The 20,221-nt window shown below is 43.4% G+C and overlaps 1 protein-coding gene across 1 annotated transcript in view; it reads left to right on the forward strand.

The window, feature by feature from the left end:
• GALNT12 (polypeptide N-acetylgalactosaminyltransferase 12) overlaps positions 1-20,221 on the forward strand; it is a 101,362-nt gene that overhangs the window by 4,501 nt on the left and 76,640 nt on the right. The gene's annotated exons all lie outside the window — the stretch shown is intronic.

Raw genomic sequence — 20,221 nt, forward strand, 5'->3', positions numbered from 1 at the left:
TTGCTGGACTGTTAATGTTGATCTCCAGAAGTTCCAAGACTTATTGAAAAGTTCCAGAAGATTGGAGAAAAACTAAAGTTGTGCAATATTTAAAAAGGGGAAATGGGATGACATGGGCAATTATAGGTCTGTCAGCCTGACATTGATTCCAGGCAAGATAATGGAGTGGTTTATGTGGGACTCAATTATTAAAGAATTAAAGGAACATAATATAATTGATGCCAATCAACATGGTTTTATGGAAACTAACGATATCTTTTCTTGATGAGATTGTGTTTAATTGATAAAGATAATAGTGTTGATGTAATATACTTAAACTTATGTAAGGAGTTTTCCCTGGTACCACATAACATTTTGATTAAAAAAAAAAAAGAATGATATGAAATAAACATAGTACACATTAAATTGATTAAAAATTGGCTAGCTGATAGGCCTCAATGTAATTCTAAATGAGAAATCAGCATCAAGTGTGTTTGTTTTTAGTGTGGTCCCACAGGGATTGGTTCTTGGCCTACACAATTTAGGCCAAGGAAGTATACATAAGATCATCACTGATAAAGTTTGCAGATAACATACAAATTGGTGAAGTGGTAAATAATGGAGACTGGTCATTGATACAGAGTGATCTGGATTGCTTGGTAAACTGGGCACAAGCAAATAATACGTGTTTTAATACTGCTAAATGCAAAAGTGTGTGTGTGTGTGTGTGTATATATATATAGAAACAAAGAACATAGGCCATACTTCAAGGATAGGGAACTCTACCTTGGGAAGCAGGGACTCTGAAAAAGATTGAGGGTCATGATAGATAATCAGCTGAAAGTCAGCTCCCAGTGCAATGTTGTGGCCAAAAGGGCCATTGGGATGCATAAACAGGTAATCTCGAGTAGGAGCAGAGAGAATAGTTTACTTCTGTTTTTGGCATTGGTGCAATTTTGCTGCTGGAATATTGTGTTCAGTTCTGGTGTCCACAGTTCAAGAAGGATGCTGATCAGTTGGAGAAGGTTGAGAGAAGAGCCGCAGGAATGATTAAAGGATTAGAAAATGTGCCGAATGAAGATTGAGCATCTTGAGTCTATCTATTTAATATAACAAAAAGAAGGTTAAGAGGTGTCTTGATTACAGTCTATAAATTACTGCATGGCAGTTTTAAAATCAAGATTGGATGTTTTTGTCTAAAACAGAAGTTCTCAACTGGGGGTTCGCAGCCCTCGGGGGGGGGGGGCGCAAACTGGTCTGTGAGCCCTGGTGCCCCATGGGGCAAAAGCCCAGAGCCCATGGGTGGAGTTGGAGGAACATCAGTCTTAACCAGAGCGGGGCAGTCCTGGGAGGCAGCCCCAGACTCCCTGTACCTCTTGTTCTCCCCCCACCAAGGCCCTGCCCCCTGGCCAGGTCAGAAAAAGGAAGTCGGAGCTGGGCAGTGTGGGGTGGCTGCTGCTCTGGCTGGTGCCATCCAGTGGGCAACTGTGGTGCTCCTCCACCTCCTTCTGCTGCTGCTCCTCAGCTCCCATCCCTCTTTGAGTACTGCACAGCTGGTAAAAGCTGACTGGGCATGGGGACCCGACTCCAGGGCTGGCAGAGCCCTCGGGGAGCAGTGGGGCGTCCTCCTGGCACACAGCCCCTAGCTACCTCTGACTGCACCCTGAGCAGTTTTAAAACTTTTTGAGCTGAGCCTTTCCCCCCCCCTCCCACTTTGAGATAGAATTTTTGGTTGTGCCCCTCCGCCCACAACCCAGACAGGCTGAGTGGCCTGCTGAGGTGAGTCACGGGATGGAGGTGGCATTCCCTCCCTGGGCCTTGCAGTGCGGAGCTGGTTTGAGCTCTACTGGGCCCTGCCCTTCCAAAATAGAAATCAAACTATGCCTATGCCCAAGAACCACCCCCACCCAGCAACTGAAGCCCAGAGCCCCAGCGCCCCACGGGACAGACGCCCGGGTGCCCCACAGGGCTAAAGCCCCAAAGCTTCCCCACTCCCGGCCCAGCGGCTGAAGCTCTGAGGCCTCTCCCCCAAACAGGGCCCTGTTTTTTTTATAGCATATTGTGGGGGGGGCGTGATAGGGCTGGAGTAAGGGCCTCTACACACCCTTACACATCTTGCCTTTCAAATATCCCTCCTTTCAAGGGATGTCACTCATTTTTAGTCCCAGGTTATCTATTTTTCACACAGTGTCCCTTTACTCATGTTCAAAATTATTTACATTAGAAATAAAAGTAATGTAGCTGAGGTCACAGAAAGACATTTGCACTAAATGAAAGAATTCCATGATGTGTTTGAATAAATTTGTGTGTTCCACATTGTGGGTCTTTATGACACATTGTGTCCCAAATTTGAACCTTAGCTGGTTGAAAGGTATGCCCCCAAGATGCAACAGTCTTGTTCTTCTTGGGATGATAGTGGCAGGGTACACTCACATTAGAGTGCAAAACAGTATTCTTTGGGCCTCTCTCCTGCCTAGACACCACTCTCTGTCTTCAGGCAGGCTGGCTTCTAGTCAGGAGAAGGGAGGACCCAAGTTAAACTGAAATAAGACACTTTTTAAAAAACAAAGATTGTGTGCATTCAGGGGTTTGCACCAGTTTAACTTAAATCAGTTCAGGAAAGAAAAACCAAAAAAAAGCTGTTCATGTAAATGCTCAGAAATGTGACTAGGGATTCAGGCAGAACATACTGGTCTGAGGAATTTAAAGTGAGGGTCACCATTAAAAAGCTGGACAAGAGTGTAGAAAGACTTTGGCATGACAGGACACATTACTACAGGTAGACAAGAAAATGCTTCAGGAATGTATAAGAAAGGAGAGAGTAAAGAGTACAGTGAAGTAAATTAATTTTTTTTGAAAGGGTAAGAGAAATAGACTATTACTCTAACCCATCATCTGGTCTCTGCTCTGCCTGACCAGTACTATGCCCTCAGTCTGGACAATAGTCCATATTGGACTACCTCTATCCTTCTGTTCTCTCACAATCATCCACAGCAAGATGATGAAAAAGAAATAGCTTACCTTAAAAAGTTGCATTGGTATGTGAATATTAATATTGCCACTGCTTCTATACTTAGAGGGGCATGTAAGCTTGATTATATGTATTGAAGTTTATATTTTTTAAAGCAAATGATCCACATATTTCTGTGTGAAGGCCAATACTATAACAGGGTTCAAAAGGGAGCCAGATAGATTCATGGGAGACAGGTCCATCAATGGCTATTAGCCAGGAAGGGCAGGAATGGTGTCCCTAGCCTCTGTTTGCCAGAAGCTGGGATTGGGTGACAGGGCATGGATCACTTGATGGTTACCTGTCTGTTCATTCCCTTTGGGGTACCTGCCATTGGTCACTGTCAGAGGACAGGATACTGGGCTTGATGGACCTTTGGTCTGACCCAGTATGGCCGTTCTTATGTTCTTATTACATCAAGAACCAATTGCGTGCCAGTCCAGACAAAATACAAGTGAGTCTCTTCTATCTTCTTAGCTGTGAGGCCAATAGACAACTCAACATCATCTGGAATGGGGTATCACTTCCCCACTGCTGGAATCCTGTCTACCTTATGTTATATACTTGGGGCAGCCGGTGTAGGAAGCAATCACTTGAGACCAGAGAGCAGGCAGCTAACCAAAACCTCCATTTTATTTACATATATACAGAGAGCTCCTCAGCCGGTTGAAACCGGTTGAGCTAACCCATAATAATCTAACTCAGTTGCCATAGCAACAAAACCATGACAACCAAATACACAACATATTCCTCCCCCCCTAATAAGAACGTCCCCTAAATAAAACACACACTAGACTAGAGAAGGAGGGTAGACTGCCTCCATTCCCGGCTAAACCCTGGGGATTATTTTGCCCCATAACCGTGGGTTCGCCCTAGCTAAAGATCCAGCCGATGAGGAGGCCTTCTGTCTCTAGGTGGATTACAGCGAACTACTGGTGTTATTGCACCCGAAAGCACTAGGGGCTCAGGGTCCGCAGCACGAACAGGTGAGGAGGTGGTATCAGCTCGTGCTGGGCAAAGGGGTATCTCAGCCGCCGGCAGTAATGGAGGAGAACAGTCAGAAACAGGTGACTCGTGATTCGATCCCTCACCAGAAGAGGTGAAGTCAGACCCCTCAACTGCAGATGGGTCCTGAGGACTGGCATGACCTGGCAACAGCTGATCTACATGTCGCCGCCAGGTAAGATTCTCTGCAGTCCGGACTGTGTAGGAAACAGGTCCTGTTTGAGTGATGACTGTGGCCGGAACCCATTTAGCTCTGGAAGTATAATTCCGAGCCAAAACTGGCTGTCCCGGGCTAAAGGTTCGGTCTTTTGCTCTGGGTGCCCGTCTGATGACTTGATATTGCTGCTGATGTTGCACAATTTGTCGGGGTTCAGAAGGTTTCAGCAGATCAAAGCAAGTGCGCAGCTGTCGTCCCATCATTAGAAAGGCCGGAGATGCGTGGGTCGTAGCATGAGGTGTGTTTCTGTAGGAAAGTAAAAAGGTATCCAGACGCTTTTGAATGGAGTGTTGTCCCCTTGCTGATTTCAAAGCGTTTTTCATTGTCTGCACAAATCTTTCAGCTAATCCGTTGGTGGACGGATGATATGGTGCTGACGTGATGTGGTGTATCCCATTTGCTTTCATAAAATTTTGAAACTCCTGAGAAACGAACTGCGGTCCGTTATCGCTCACAAGTTGTTCTGGCAGACCAAAACGACTAAAGAGTCCTCGTAGTTTTTGGATAGTACTCTCTGCAGAAGTGGACTGCATTATAGAGACTTCTGGCCATTTAGAATGGGCATCTATTGCCACCAAGAACATGCTTCCTTCAAGGGGGCCAGCAAAGTCAACGTGAATACGTTGCCACGGGTTTTCAGGCCAGTCCCATGGGTGTAGGGGTGCCCACTGGGGTGCATTCCTCACACCCTGACATGACATACAAGCTTTTGCCTTCTCTTCAATAGCGCTGTCCAGTCCAGGCCACCAAAAATAGCTTCGTGCAATTTCCTTCATGCGCACTATTCCACAGTGACCGGAATGTAGCTGTTCTAACATCTGTGATCTCAGTGGTGGTGGAATAATGACACGTCTCCCCCACAACAAACAACCAGATTGGACCGATAACTCCGTCCGCTTGGACATGTAGGGAACAAGGTCGGATGAGACCGGAGAGGTTTGTCGAGATGTTCCATGCATCACCAGGTCCATAACGTGGGACAATACTGGGTCAACGCGAGTTGCCTTCTTTATCTGAGTAGCAGTGATGGGTGTATTCTCTACCTGTTCAAAGTAGAAGATTTCCTTGTGGGCACTATCTTGGTGTTTGACCGGCAAAGGCAACCTTGAGAGGCCATCTGCATTGCCGTGTAGAGTGGATTTCCGATATTTGATTTCATATGTGTGTGCTGAAAGTAACAATGCCCAACGTTGCATACGACTAGCAGCTAATGGGGGAATGCCTGTGTAAGGTCCAAAAATTGATGTCAGAGGTCGATGGTCTGTGAGAAGAGTAAATTTTCGCCCAAACAGGTACTGATGAAACTTCCGAATTCCAAAAACAATTCCTAATGCCTCACGTTCGATTTGGGCGTAGTTAGTTTCTGCTTTGCTTAGAGTGTGTGAAGCAAAAGCAATAGGTCTCTCTTCTCCTGAAGGCATAATATGTGACACGACTGCTCCCACTCCATAAGGGGAGGCATCGCAGGCCAATTACAGTGGTAAGGATGGATCAAAGTGCATTAGAACTTCAGAATTTAGCAATGCATCCTTAGCTTTGTTAAACGCAACATCACAGGCTTCAGTCCACTTCCAGGCCTTGTTCTGCCCAAGGAGCTCATGAAGTGGTTTTAGCAGTGTGGCTAACTGTGAGATGAACTTTCCATAATAGTTCAGGAGTCCTAGAAACGAGCGCAGCTGGCTTACATTTCGAGGTGGGGGAGCCTCCACAATAGCTTTAACTTTTGCAGGGGCCTTATGAAGACCTGCAGAATCAATGATATGTCCCAAATATTCAACAGAGGGCTTGAAGAATTCACACTTGTCTTTGCGAACTCGTAGGCCATACTCTTCCAGTCTTTGTAGGGTAGCCTCTAAATTCTTTAAGTGATCCTCTTCATTTCTTCCAGTGACCAGGATATCATCCAGATAGCACTGAACTCCTGACAAGCCACACAAGATCTGGTCCATAGCCCTCTGGAACAGGGCGGGAGCAGATGTTATTCCGAAGGGTAGACGACAGTATCGATAAAGCCCCTTATGAGTCACAATAGTCAACAGCTCTTGGGACTTTTCATCGACGTGCATCTGTAAATATGCTTGACTCAGATCAATCTTACTGAACTTTTGTCCCCCAGCCAGGCCTGCGAAGAGGTCATCGATGCGGGGAAGCGGGTATTGCTCTGCACACAACACTGGGTTGACAGTGACTTTAAAATCACCGCAAATCCGGAGAGAGCCATCTTTCTTCACGATTGGAACGATAGGAGTGGCCCATGAGCTATGGGTAACTGGTATTAGGACTCCATTGGTGACCAGGCGCTCCAGGTCTGCTTCAACTTTTGGCCTGATGGCATATGGCACAGTTCGGGCTTTCAGATATTTTGGTGGACTGCCAGGTTTAATGTTCAATGTCACAGTGATTCCCTTCATACTTCCCAAATCATCTCCAAAAACAGCAGCATGTTTCCTTAGTATAGGGGTTAGACTGGTTTCTTCTTTAGTCATCCGGTGCACTTCTGCCCAGTTCAGTTGAATCTTCCCAAGCCAAGACCTACCCATTAAGGCTGGGTAGTTACCTCTCACCACAAACAGTGGCAATTTAGCCACCTGTCCATTGAGCTCCACCTTAACATCAATAGTGCCCAGCATAGGCACAGCTTCTCCCGTATACGTCTTCAGAACAGTTTTTGTTGCCTTAAGCGGAAGATGCTGTAGCTTTTCTTTATACACAGTCTCGGAGATCAGTGAGATGGCTGCACCGGTGTCCAGTTCCATGCGTATACGTTTGCCATCCAATAACGGGGTTACCCAGTATTCATGTGAGCCCATTGCCAAAGACAAAACATGCAGTGGCACTTCCTCTTGCGATGAGGTGTCACCTTGATCATCCTGGGTCTGCTCTAAGGTATGCAGGGTTCCTCTTTTTGTCGGCCAGACCACAGGCCTCTTTTTCTTTTGTTTACAGGCACACTCAATGTGTCCCTTTTTGCCACAGTGTCGACACACCAGGTCCTTACACCAGCATTCTGATGCCTGGTGACCCGGCTTACCACAGCGGTAACATTCTTGACTCTGCACAGTTTTGTGGGTCGGTTCTTGTGACACTTTTTGCACCCTAGGGGGTGCACCGATGTATTGTGCCTCCCTTGTAGCCAGTTCCATGGAGACAGCAATATCAACAGCCTTCTGTAAGGTAAGCTGAGCCTCTGTCAGTAGGCGCTTCCGTATAGCTTCACTGTACAGGCCACACACTAACCTGTCACGCAGGGCATCATGTAACATTTCTTTAAATTCACAGTGTTCTGCTAGCTTTTTTAGAATGGCTACAAATTGTACAACTGTTTCACCTTCCTTTTGGTCTCTTTTGTGGAACCTATATCTTTCAGCAATTACCAGTGGTTTTGGGGAGAAATGAGACCCCAGGATTTCCACAATGTCACTGTAAGATTTAGTCTCAGGCTTAACAGGGTGTAGTAAGCTGCGTAGCAGAGAGTAGGTTTTAGCCCCTACAACAGTTAAGAATATTGGCACCTTCTTCGCTTCTATAATGTCATTTGCAATACCAAAAAGCTCAAAACGCTCAGTATACACATGCCACTGCTCTGTATTCTCATCAAAAGGCTCCAGGGGCCTGGTCAGAGTAGCCATGATTTTTAGTTTCACTTTCACAGTCAGTGCAAACAAGCAGCTTTTTTGTTTGTTTGTTCTTTACCTTGACTTCTACTTCCTTCTGTTACTGGAGCAGCATCGGAGTCTCACCCTCGTCGCCAGTGTTATATACTTGGGGCAGCCGGTGTAGGAAGCAATCACTTGAGACCAGAGAGCAGGCAGCTAACCAAAACCTCCATTTTATTTACATATATACAGAGAGCTCCTCAGCCGGTTGAAACCGGTTGAGCTAACCCATAATAATCTAACTCAGTTGCCATAGCAACAAAACCATGACAACCAAATACACAACACCTTAGAGTGACACTAGACCATGTTCTCTTCTTCAAGGCACGTATGGAGAAGATAAAAGGCACAGTTAGCACGCAGAATAGCATACTCAAAAAGCTTGCAAATTCAAAATGGGGAGTCAACCCAGCAACACTAAGAGCCACTGCTCTTGCACTTTGCTGTTCAATGTCCAAATACGCAAGTCTAGTGTGGGAAAGATCATCTTATTCAAAAAAGCTGGATCATGTTCTGAATGATGGCTGCTGCTATATTGCAGTGTCTAAAACCATCAAATGTGAACAACTTTTATGTGCTTGCTGGAATTGATCCACCAGATATCAGGAGATTGGTCAAAAGCAAAATGGAACGATTATGACAAGCCAAAGATACCAGACATCTGTTGAATGGCTGCATGCTGGCAGTGAGTTGCCTGAAATCTTGGAAAAGGTTCCTAGCTGCAATGGAACCACTTAAAAAAAAAAAAATCACTGACGCTGCCCAGCTGGAAATGTGATGTGAACAGCTAGAATTACTCAACGCAGATGTCAAAATTCACATTGGCATTGTCAAATGCCTTTCTGCAGGCACAGAAGAGGATTGATCCACCTGGAGATGTTTAAATTGCCTCTGACAAGAGTTGGCAGGTCAAAGGTCCATATGCGGAAGTGGGGCTATTCCAGTGACTGAGACACATGATACACCATGAAAGATACACCCAGGCCACAGACTGGGCCCTATCATGTGCCTAACACTGGAAAAACCTGTGACTGCAATGGAAGGACAAGAGAAGAACTGCTTTTGTATACAATTTTCAATCCCCAGTTTTGGAAGTGTGTAGAATATTTCTAATCTGTGCCACACACTTACCAGGCAGTTCATGCAGCCCAAGCTGCAACTGCTTGTCTGTCCAATAGTGCGTAGGCTGAGGCCAGTTAAGTAGCTTCAGCATTATTCACTGAAAATTTCACCTTGCTTTTCACAAACATTATACAAAATGGATTAGGATGATATGAACCTCCCACAATATCCTGCATCACCATGCTCTATTCAATTCAATATCCTGTCTCTCACAGGAGCAGGCACTATATGCTTCCGAGGAATATGCAAGAAAGCTCTCGCTCTCTAGTAGTTAGGAACTGATTTCAGCCCTGAAATGTGAAGTTTAATACTTCTTCCAAAACTTGTTAGCATTAACTGTTATAACTGTGGATATTCTTGTTATCCTGTTCTTTAACTTATCTTGTTCTTAAATATTCAGTTCCATATTGAATATCGCTGTGTTTTTGTCCTCAATTGCATCTTGTAGCAATGAGTTCCACAGTGTAATTACATGTTGTATTAAAAAAAGTATTTCCTTTTATCCGTTTTGAATTTTCTACTTTTTAACTGCATCAAATGTCCACTTGTTCTTGTATTATAAATCAAGGTAAACAGACGTTCCTTCTCTGTACCATATACTCTTACCTCTGCTAGTTGTCTCCTTTCTAAGATAAATAATCTAGCTGTTCAGACTTTTCATATAAGCGTTTTTCCACGCCCTTAATTATTTTCTTTGTCCTTCTCTGAACCACCAGTAGTTCTGAAACACTCTTTTTGAGATGGGGTGAAAAGTACTGCCCACTGATTTATATAGTGGCATTATTATTATTATTTATTTATTATTTGGTATTACTTGCTGTCTCATTCCATATCCATCCTAATATATTGTGTCCTCTTAGATGACTGCAGCAACACATTGAGCTGATTCTTTGTTGATACTAAGTTCTCACAGCAGCATCTGTGAGTAATGCATTTGTCATCTCTGGTTGTTAGGAGACTCCATCCCATCCTGGTAGATGAGGACCTGACATCAGTTATTTGCACCTTCAGTTCTCAAATGGACTACAGCAATGCATTATACATAGGCAGGAAATCTTTGGCACTTAGGAAATTACAGCTGGTACAGAATTCTGAAGTGCATCTCCTCAGCCATACAGTACATCGAATCTGCCCTTAGCGCTCTCATAGAATATTGAGTCAAGTTTAAGGTTTCAGTCCATGGCCTGGGTCCTGGATATTTAAAAGACTGCCTGAAGCTCTGGGATGCAGACTATGGTTGACAACTACTCTGCTTTGTCACAGTGGAATTCTGCAATAAAATAAATAAACTCTGCAGTGTTTTGTGTAGGGGACAGACCTTCCTTGGGGTTCACGGTTGTGGATTGAACTTTCTGAGGAACTAAGTACCACCACAAATTTCACCACCACCTCTTCCAAGTGTGAGGCGCATTGCTTTGATTTTTGCCTTCGCTAACATAAAAACAAAGCAACATGTACTGTTAAAAAAAAAATCAAATCCACAACTTACCAAAACAAGATACCATTGCACACATCTCTCTCCCAGAGAGCAGATGAGAGAACAAATGCCACATGACAGATGTGTAGTCATGTTGCTTAATGCACTACTGGAAGGCGATCAGATACCACAGTGATGAGCATGGTATAAGAATCCATATAGAATAGAATACCTATTTCATTCATGTAGTTACCCCTACATGGATTGCTTTATATAATAACACACTGAAGTAAACTGCACTACTGTAAGCCTCATTTTACATCTATGCAATGTATCTACATGAGACGTTTGTATTAGGGTAATTACAATCAGTGTAGTTAGACCTGTACAAGTTGCTCTGAAGTTGACAGGGCCTCAGACAGACTATGGAAAGAGCTGTAGTCCTCTTGGAGTGAGCACTAATCCTTGCAGGTATGGGCATTTAAACTATGTTGTAATAAGTTTCCATACATGATCTTCTCCATTTTCTGACTATTCTGAGTAGATATTGCATCTCCTTTGCTGTTTTCTCCATAAACTACAAACTCTAGTGCAGGGGTCTCAAAGTCCCGGCCTGCGGGCCATCTGCGGCCCGAGAACCTGCCCACTGTGGCCCGCGGAGGAGAGACGCATGCAGCCACACGGCCAGCTGTCTGCTGCAGCTCCTATTAGCTGGGGGAGAGGGACAGAGATACCATCACTAGTCGCCGGGCAGAGTCAGCCATGGAGGCAGCATCATTAGTTGCCGGGCAGAGTCACCCATGAAGGCAGTGTCATTTTTTTTCCACAATGAATATAAACAAGTCAAAATACCGAACACAACTGTCTGATGCACACCTTGCTGCAATCCTGAAGGTTTCAACTGCTCAGTCACTGAGGCCAAACATCAAGAAACTGACAGAACTGAAGTGTTGCCAGGTGTCTGGCAAACACTAAAAACTCTCTGGCAGGCGAATAGTTGTATAAAGTTGTATGCCAGTTTATTATTTCTAAGAAATTTGAAATAAAAAATACAATATAAATGTTTTCTTTTCTGAACACCATCTTCAGTGACATTATTGGCCTGCTGGGAGGATTTGAGGATTGACACTGGCCCTAAGGTAAATTGAGTTTGAGACCCCTGGTCTAGTGGACTTTACTTTTATTTGGAGAGAACAAAGCTTTTTGTAGAGAGCCCTGTTCACATCTAGAGTGTATAGATGGGTCTCCCAAAGAAGAGTGTGGATCTTGGGGTGGTACGTCAGGAGCAGAGTGTGATCGATGCATGTGGAAATCTGTGACCACTTTAGGAATAAGGTTTAAGTGTGGTCTAAGAATCACTTTGTCCTTATGAATATTAGTGTAAGGCAGGTCAGTCATCAGGGCTTGTAGTTTCTGGCTGAAGTGATGGCTGTTAAGATGATGTTTCAAATGAGAGGTGTGAAACAGCAGTCTCCTAGGGGAATTGAGTGGTGCTCCTGTTAACTTTGTTAGCACCAAATTAAAGTCCTAAAAAGGGGCAAGTCTTTCAGAGAAGGAAAGGTATTGGTGAGGTCCTTCAGGAATTTTGAGACTATTCAGTAGGAGTATACACTAGCTCTCTGTATTAGCTTGTGATATGGCAATGAAATGGACCTGGATAGATAGTAGAGACAGTCCTAGTTTCTTCAGATGTAACAGTCTAAGATGGAGGAGACTATCACTCGGTAGCCTTTCTTCCTGGTCCATGTTGAAAATCTCTTCCACTTTTGGGTGTAGAATTTCAGAGTTGAAGGTTCCCAAGTTGGTAGCAGAATTGCTTGAACTTGAGAGAAACAGTTGAGGTCTCTGAAAGCCAAATGCCTAGAATCTGTGCTTTCCAGATGCAGAGATTCTGGATTGGGGTAGAGAACCCAACAGTCCTTGCATTCCCACCAACTGAGCTGTGTTAGGGTCTTTGTTGGACTGAAGAGAAGAAAGTCCAAACTGTCCATATAGGAGTGTGTAGTTTTGGGATGTTCAGTGTTATACAGACCTCATGTGTAACCAAGTATATGATGTTATATATGTGAATGAAGTTCCATCAGTGTGAGAGAAAATTGTTGTCTGATGTGGTTTAATCTTTAAGGTAGACAGGGCTTGTAGTATGTTCAGATATCTGTCACCTGGCGGAAAGATTCTTCCTAACACTGAATCCAGAACTACTCCTATGCAGCATATCGTTTGACAGGGAACAAGGATGGATTTTCCCCAGTTTATTTGCAGACCAGAGTCTGAAAATCCATGTCCATGTCTTCCTGTTAGTGCCTGGCTGGATCTTCCTCATATGAGCTGGTGGTCCAGGTAGGAGAAGGTAGATGAATCCCATGATGTCTCAGCTGTGCAGCTACCACAACTAGACCTTATGTCAAGTGTGATAGGACAATTAGGCAGGCAAAAAAAGAATTTGAAGAGCAAATCACAAAAGACACACAAACTAACAGCTAAAACTTTGTAAAGTACATCGGAAGCTGGAAGCCTGCCAGACAATCAGTGGGGCCACTGGATGATCGAGGTGCTAAAGGAGCACTCAAGGAAGACAATGCTATTGCAGAGAAGCAGTATAAATTGTTTGCATTGGTCTTCACTGCAGAGGATGTGAGGGAGATTCTCACATTTGAGTCATTCTTTTTAGATGACAAATCTGAGGAACTATCCCAGATTGAGGTGTCAGTAGAGGTGATTTTGGAACAAATTGATAAATTAAACAGTAATAAGTCACCAGGCTCAGCTGGTATTCACCCAAAAGTTCTGAAGGAGCTCATGGGACCTTCTTTTCCTTCAGACCTTGCTCAGGCTTCTTCTGTAAAGATAGTCCCTCCTTTTGTGCAGCTGTTACAGAGAATACTCCATCATCGCTGCGCTTCACAACAATATGATCCACCGCCAAGGTTATGGGGATGGTGCCAGGAGAGGTAGGGTACACCCGAGGGCTGTCATCCTTCAGTGTAATCTTGGCATCCACAATTTCTATCTTCATGGGAATCACCTCGGGTACCACTTTGTCCTCGCGGAAGGGTCCCAGGTTGGTGAGAGAGGACATCAGGAGCTCTGCACCATAGCTGTGGATCAGGATGTGAAGGAACCCATTCTGGACAGCCAGAGGTGAGTGCACAGTGGCGCTCGGTCCTATTTCAAGACGTAAGCACACTTCTGGCTGGGTCTGATTAGCTTCTGTGGTTAAGGGCTTCTCTACGCTTGGATCCCCCACACAGCTGCTTTGTAGATACTGCCACATTCCAATATTGCCCAACTGCTCTAGAGTAACCTCCATAACTTGTACAGCAAGTGACAGATCATCGCCTTTTGCCTCTATCCCGCAGTTCACCTCACTCATTTTCAGCACCAGAACAGAGACCAGCTGAAGGCTAGGGTCTTCTCCACTCTGAGAAGCTGAGCTGTTCATGTCAGGCGTCCCTCTATCCTCATCTTCTACCATTGGGCTTGCTCTGCTGCCTGCATCATGAAGGTCCTGAAGAAGTTGTCCTGGGTTCTGAAGGAACTCAAATATGAAATTGCAGAACTACTAACTGCTAGTTAGTACTACTAACTAACAGTGACAGACTTGAAGGTGGCAATTTTGCAATAAAAAAACTTCAAAAACAGACTCCAAAGAGAAACTGCTGAACTTGAATTAATATGCAAACTAGATACTATTAACTGTGGCCTAAACAAAGACTGGGAATGGTTGGGTCATTACACCAATTGAATCTATTTCCCTATGTTAAGTTCTCCTCACACCTTCTATGGGACATCTTAATTACCACTTCAAAAAGTTTTTTTTCCTCCTGCTGACGATAGCTCATCTCAATTGATTAGACTCTGCCTGTTGGTATGCATACTTCCACCTTTTCATGTTCATATACATTTATTATGTATAAATATCCCCTGTCTGTGTGTTCCATTCTATGCATCCGAAGAAGTGAGCTGCAGCTCACGAAAGCTCATGCTAAAATAAATGTGTTAGTCTTTAAGGTGCCACAAGTACTCCTGTTCTTTTTGTGGATACAGACTAACACGGCTGCTACTCTGAAACCTAACTGTGGTGTGTAACCTCTCTCTTAAATCAGTCTCTGTACCAGATGACTGGAGGATAGCTAATGTAACACTGATTCATTTTTAATGTCTCCATAGGTGATCCTGGCAATTACAGGCCAGTGAGCCTAACTTCAGTACCAGACAAATTGGTTGAAACTATAGTAAAGAACAGAATTATCATACATATAAATTAACAAAATATGTTGGGGAAGAGTCAACATGGCTTTTGTAAAGAGAAATCATGCTTCACCAATCTATTAGAATTCTTTGAGGGGGTCAACAAACATGGACAAGGGTGAGCCAATGGATATATAGTATAACTGGACTTTCAGAAAGCCTCTGACAAGGTCCCTCACCAAAGGCTCTTAAGCAAAGTAAGCTGTCATAGGATAAGATGGAAAGTCCTCTCATGGATCAGTAACTAGTTAAAAGATAGGAAACAAAGGGTAGGAATAAATGGTTAGTTTTCACAGTGGAGGGGTAAACAGTGGGGTCCCCCAAGGATCTGTACTGGGACCTGTGCTGTTCAGCGTATTCATAAATGACTTGGAAAAGGGGGTAAATAGTGAGATGGCAAAGTTTGCACATGATACAAAATTACTCAAGAGAGTTAAATCCAAAGTAAACTGTAAAGAGTTAGAAAGGGATCTCTGGAAACTTGGTGACTAGGCAACGAAATGGCAGATGAAATTCAATGTTGATAAATGCAAAGTAATGTAAATAGGAAAACATAATCCCAACTATACATACAAAATATTCGGGTCTAAATTAGCTGTTACTACTCAAGAAAGAGATCATTGTGAGTCATCTTGGATATTTCTCTGAAAATATCTGCTCAATGTGTACCAGCAGTCAAAACAGCATGTTAGGAACTATTAGGAAAGGGATAGATAATACGACAGAAAATATTATAATGCCATTATATAAATCCATGGTACACCCTCATCTCAAATACTGCATGCAGTTCTGTTTGCCCCAAAAGATATATTAGAATTGGAAAAAATATAGATAAGGGCAACAAAATGATTGACAGTATGGAACAGCTTCCATGTGGAGAGAGATTAAAAAGACTGGGACTGTTCATCTTAGAAAATAGATGATTAAAAGGGGATATGTAGAGATCTATAAAATCTGGTGTAGAAATGAATGAAGCAGTGTTATTTACCCATTCACATAACACAAAACCCAGGGATAACCCAAAGAACTGAGTAGGCAGAAGGTTTAAAACAAACATAAGGAAGTACTTCTTCACACAATGCATAGTCAACCTCTGTAACTTATTGCCAGGGGATGTTGGGAAGGCCAAAAATATAACTGGGTTCAAAAAAGAATTAGATAAATTCATGGAGGGTAGGTCCATAAATAGCTAGTAGCCAAAATGGTCAGAGACACAATCCCATGCTCTGGGAGTCCCTAAGCCTCTGACTGCCAGAAGCTGAGACTGGATGACATGGGATGCATCACTGGATAATTGTGCTGTTCTGTTCATTCCCTCTGAAGCATCTGTAACCAACCACTGTCAAAAGAAAGGATATTCAGCTAGATAGACCATTGATCTGAGTCAGTTCTTAATTTGGCATATCCTTTCAATGCCATAGATAGACTGACAAGTAGCACTCCATTGTGATAGTGCTTTTTTCCCACATATAACCTCAGATATTTGTAATGTGTTTCTGATGGTTATGAGGAAGTAGACATCTTTGGGATTGAGAACCACAAACCAATCTTATTAGGATACAGAAGGGATGATGATGTTTTCCATGGTCATAAACTTGAACATAAAAACTGTGATGAATCTATGTAGCCTTCTCAGAGCCATTCTAGGACCATGCATAACAGGCTTGTGCCTGTACCACCACCTTTTCTTGAGGGATCTGGTTCCTTTTCTGATGAGTCTCATGCCTCCTAAAGTACTGTCTTGTGAGAAGGATCCTTGAAGGGAACGGGAGAAGGGGACGGTGGTTTTACAGGGAGTGTGATGTGAAACTGAATGGTGTATGAATTGCAGAGGGTATCCAAATAGGGTGACCAGATGTCCTGATTTTATCAAGATAGTCCCGATATTTGGGGCTTTGTGTTATATAGGTGTCTATTACCCCCCATCCCCATCCTGATTTTTCATACTTGACATCTGGTCTCCCTATATCCAAAGCTCTGAAGCAAAATGTCGTTTAAAAATTGAGAGAATTTTGGAAAGAAAGGTGTCAGAATAGGGGTGTCATGTTCTGGGGGTGCAATTCAGACCAGTGAGGGGTTGCGTCCCTGCCTGCCCTGTAACTCTAGGTGCCTCAAATGCCCTGTTGCAGTGGCTCACACACTAGAATGCCAGCAGACAAGTATCCAGGTCACTCCTTGAGTGTTTGGGGGGAGGGATAGCTCAGTGGTTTGAGCATTGGCCTGCTAAACCCAGGGTTATGAGTTCAATCCTTGAGGGGGCCATTTAGGGAACTGAGGTAAAAAATCTGTCTGGGGATTAGTCCTGCTCTGAGCAGGGGGTTGGACTAGATGACTTCCTGAGGTCCCTTCCAACCCTGATATTCTACGATTCTATGGCTTTGGCTACACTTACACTTCAAAGCGCTGCCGCGGCAGCGCTTTGAAGCGCTAAGTGTAGTCAAAGCGCCAGCGCTGGGAGAAAGCTCTCCCAGCGCTGTCCGTACTCCACCTCCCTGTGGGGAATAACGGACAGCGCTGGGAGCCGCGCTCCCAGCGTTGGGGCTTTGACCACACTGGCGCTTTGCAGCGCCGCAATTTGCAGCGCTGGAGAGGGTGTGTTTTCACACCCTGCTGCAGCGCTGCAAATTTGTAAGTGTAGCCAAGCCCTGTGTGCTGTACAGTCCTGGATCAGCAGCTCTGACTCCAGCAGCCTGCCTACAGCACAAGAGCCCCACCCTGGCTTCCGTTAGCCTTGGTTACCACTTGCAGGGTGACCCCCAGCACACTGCAAGTCCTGACGTTTCCCAAAACCATCTGCTCTGAAGTGTCCAGTCCTCTCCTGGACCACTCAGAGAAATAATAAGGTTGGTTTTGTTAAAGAGACAAAACCACATTAGAGCTTATTAATTAAACTGATTCATATATATAATAGGACCTAGGTTAAGTGATGCCAAGTAAAAGGAATAAAGTTAGAAAGGGTTACAAACAAATAAAAGTGCAAACACATATCTAAAAGCCTAACCCTTAATCTAGCAAGATACAAGTTTTGTTGACAATGGTTCTCTCTCCAATTATTCTTCTTCCCAGCCGTGGCTGACTTTCCCTCGGTCAGGATCTTCTACAGAAGTATAAGATGCTGGCTTCCCATGGCTTCTTAGGTGAAAGGTCTTTGCCTAAGCAGGTTTCTCACCTCAGTTCACAGAGACTTCAAGCCCTCTCCCCCAGCTGGTAGAAGGACCCTTTCTCAGCTTTGCAAGACTTCTGGCCCCTTGTGTCTGTGTAGTGCTGAATGCCAAAATGGCTTTCTGCCTCTGTTTGTTATATCTCTCAAAGTTCAATGACCTTGTTTCAAGAGGCAGGGTGACACCATGCTGTTCTTCACTTCCTGTGATCTTCGCAGCCTGCTGCTGATTGAAATGTAAATGGGGCCTTGATTGGTTTTGGTCACACCTTGCTTAATGTCATTGGAGACAGGTAGAGAGCTGTGATGTTCCCTCCTGTCTGGGAGAGACCTGTCTCTCCCTTTGTTTGGTTACAAACTGTAAAGCACAATATTAAAGCGTATCCATAATTCCTTATTTAGCATTAATACATACGGTTCACAATTATATTAATCACCAGTGTGTCATAGGTTTTCATAAAACACTTCACTCATCATATGTTTATAATACAGTAGTACTGTACAGTCAGTTGATTCAGTTGCTTATCACTTGAGCTTCAGACCCCATCTTTATAGCCCAGATAAAGTTTCTTTTCCCAGCTGAGGTGTAGACCTCATGCTGTATCCTTCCCCACCTGTTAACTTGATAGTTTTTTTTAATCTCATATGTAAATAGACCTTCATTCTCTCTGCCTGACGACCAGGCTAGTCAGACAAATAAGCATATTCCTTTGTCTAGGGCAGACTTGTTTACCAACATACATCACACAAAAATATTAATGATCAGTGAGTTATTAGTTTTCTAGTGATATCTTACATGCCACCTATTAGATACAGATTAAGACATCAGTGAATTGCGGTACACAGAATTGGTCAGGGCAGCCGAACCTCATTACATGATACCAGTGAGCCCTTTGCCCTGAAGAAATTCTTCTTCTAAAAATCATGGAATGAGCAGAGACACTGGATTTATGGCTTATTACAACCATCTATAACCCACTTCACCCATCCCCCCAGCTGTTTTCCCCCTTTCTCTCCCCTATGACTGGAGAGGTGTTAACGGGCCACCTCACCTTGAAATATGTGTTATTTACTTATGTGCCCTTTGAAATATGTGTTAACTCCTTATGCTAAACAATCTGTTTCATCTTGTATTTATCTGTGACACTCTGAGTACATTTCCCAGACCTGAAGAAGAGCTCTGTGTAAGCTCAAAAGCTTGTCATTCTCACCAACAGAAGTTGGTCCAATAAAACATATTACCTCACCCACCTTCTCTTTCTAATAAATGTGTTGTGTTGAATACCCCAGGGGTAGGTGAAATGGTTCATACAGAGTGTAGATAATTAGATGCTATGGTGATGTGTGCAAACTAAAAACCTATTTATCAGAGTTAAATACAAAAATAAAAGGAGGGATGTCATGTTAGGGTAGTATAGTTAAGTACACAAGTCAGGAAATGCAAAAAGGTGAGGTATAACTGCTAGCTTTTAAATTAGGGAAGTGCTATGACTAGATGACCCATGTGATCCCTTCTAACCCTGTGATTCTATATATGTTGTCTTTTCTATTCATGTTTTTATGGTTAAATATTAGACCGCGCAAACAGCAACATTTATACTTACAGTATACATTTCCATTCTAAAGGGCCAGGAGGCTGTTAAATTTGCAGTCTAGTCATCTGGCAGATTTGGAAGTTTCTTGAGGCAGTGCTTCTACTGGTGTAGAAAAATAGCATTTTTGTAGTAAATCATAGCTGGGTAAAGCAAAGCAAATTCAATCTATTTGACATGGAATTGTTGCCAGGCAGGGGCATGGTACATTCTGCCCTCTTATTTCTATATTGCAAGTAAAAATGCTGAAAAATATAAATTCTGTTCCCAGATTCCTTGATCTTACACTCTGATCGCAAAGCTGTAAAAACCTTATTGATCACAGTATGTTTGGAATCGTACAACTCTAGTCTTGGGTCTGTTGTTGTAGATCACCCTTGGAATTCTGTGTGAACTTTTTAATCAAGAGATACTAGTATTTTGGTGTTTGATGGCCATTTTTCAAAATATTTGACAGGATTGTGAATTTGCTCTCCTTCTGCAAAGCCTATTATGTGTGTACTTTTATACCTTTCTCTGTTTTTGAGGTTTTTAATATCACATTCCAGCATTTTTATGGTCTTCTTGGAATTAAGGCACTTTGTTGCACAAATTCCATTGTCTTTATCTGTTACTGAATTTTCTTTAGATATATTTTGGCTTATTCTGTAGTAGCAATTTTGCTATTGAGCACTTCCACTTTGTTCTCTAGTTTTTCAAATTTAGCCTCCAGGACAAAAGTTAAGTTATCAGTAATTTAGGCACAAAATAACAGCAGATCTTAGTTGTTGCAGTATCCTCACTGGGTGTGTCTTCCTGTGGTGAGCTGGAGG

The sequence above is a fragment of the Mauremys mutica genome, chromosome 2 (genome assembly GCF_020497125.1).
Source record: "Mauremys mutica isolate MM-2020 ecotype Southern chromosome 2, ASM2049712v1, whole genome shotgun sequence".
Classification (NCBI taxonomy): Eukaryota; Metazoa; Chordata; order Testudines; family Geoemydidae; genus Mauremys; species Mauremys mutica.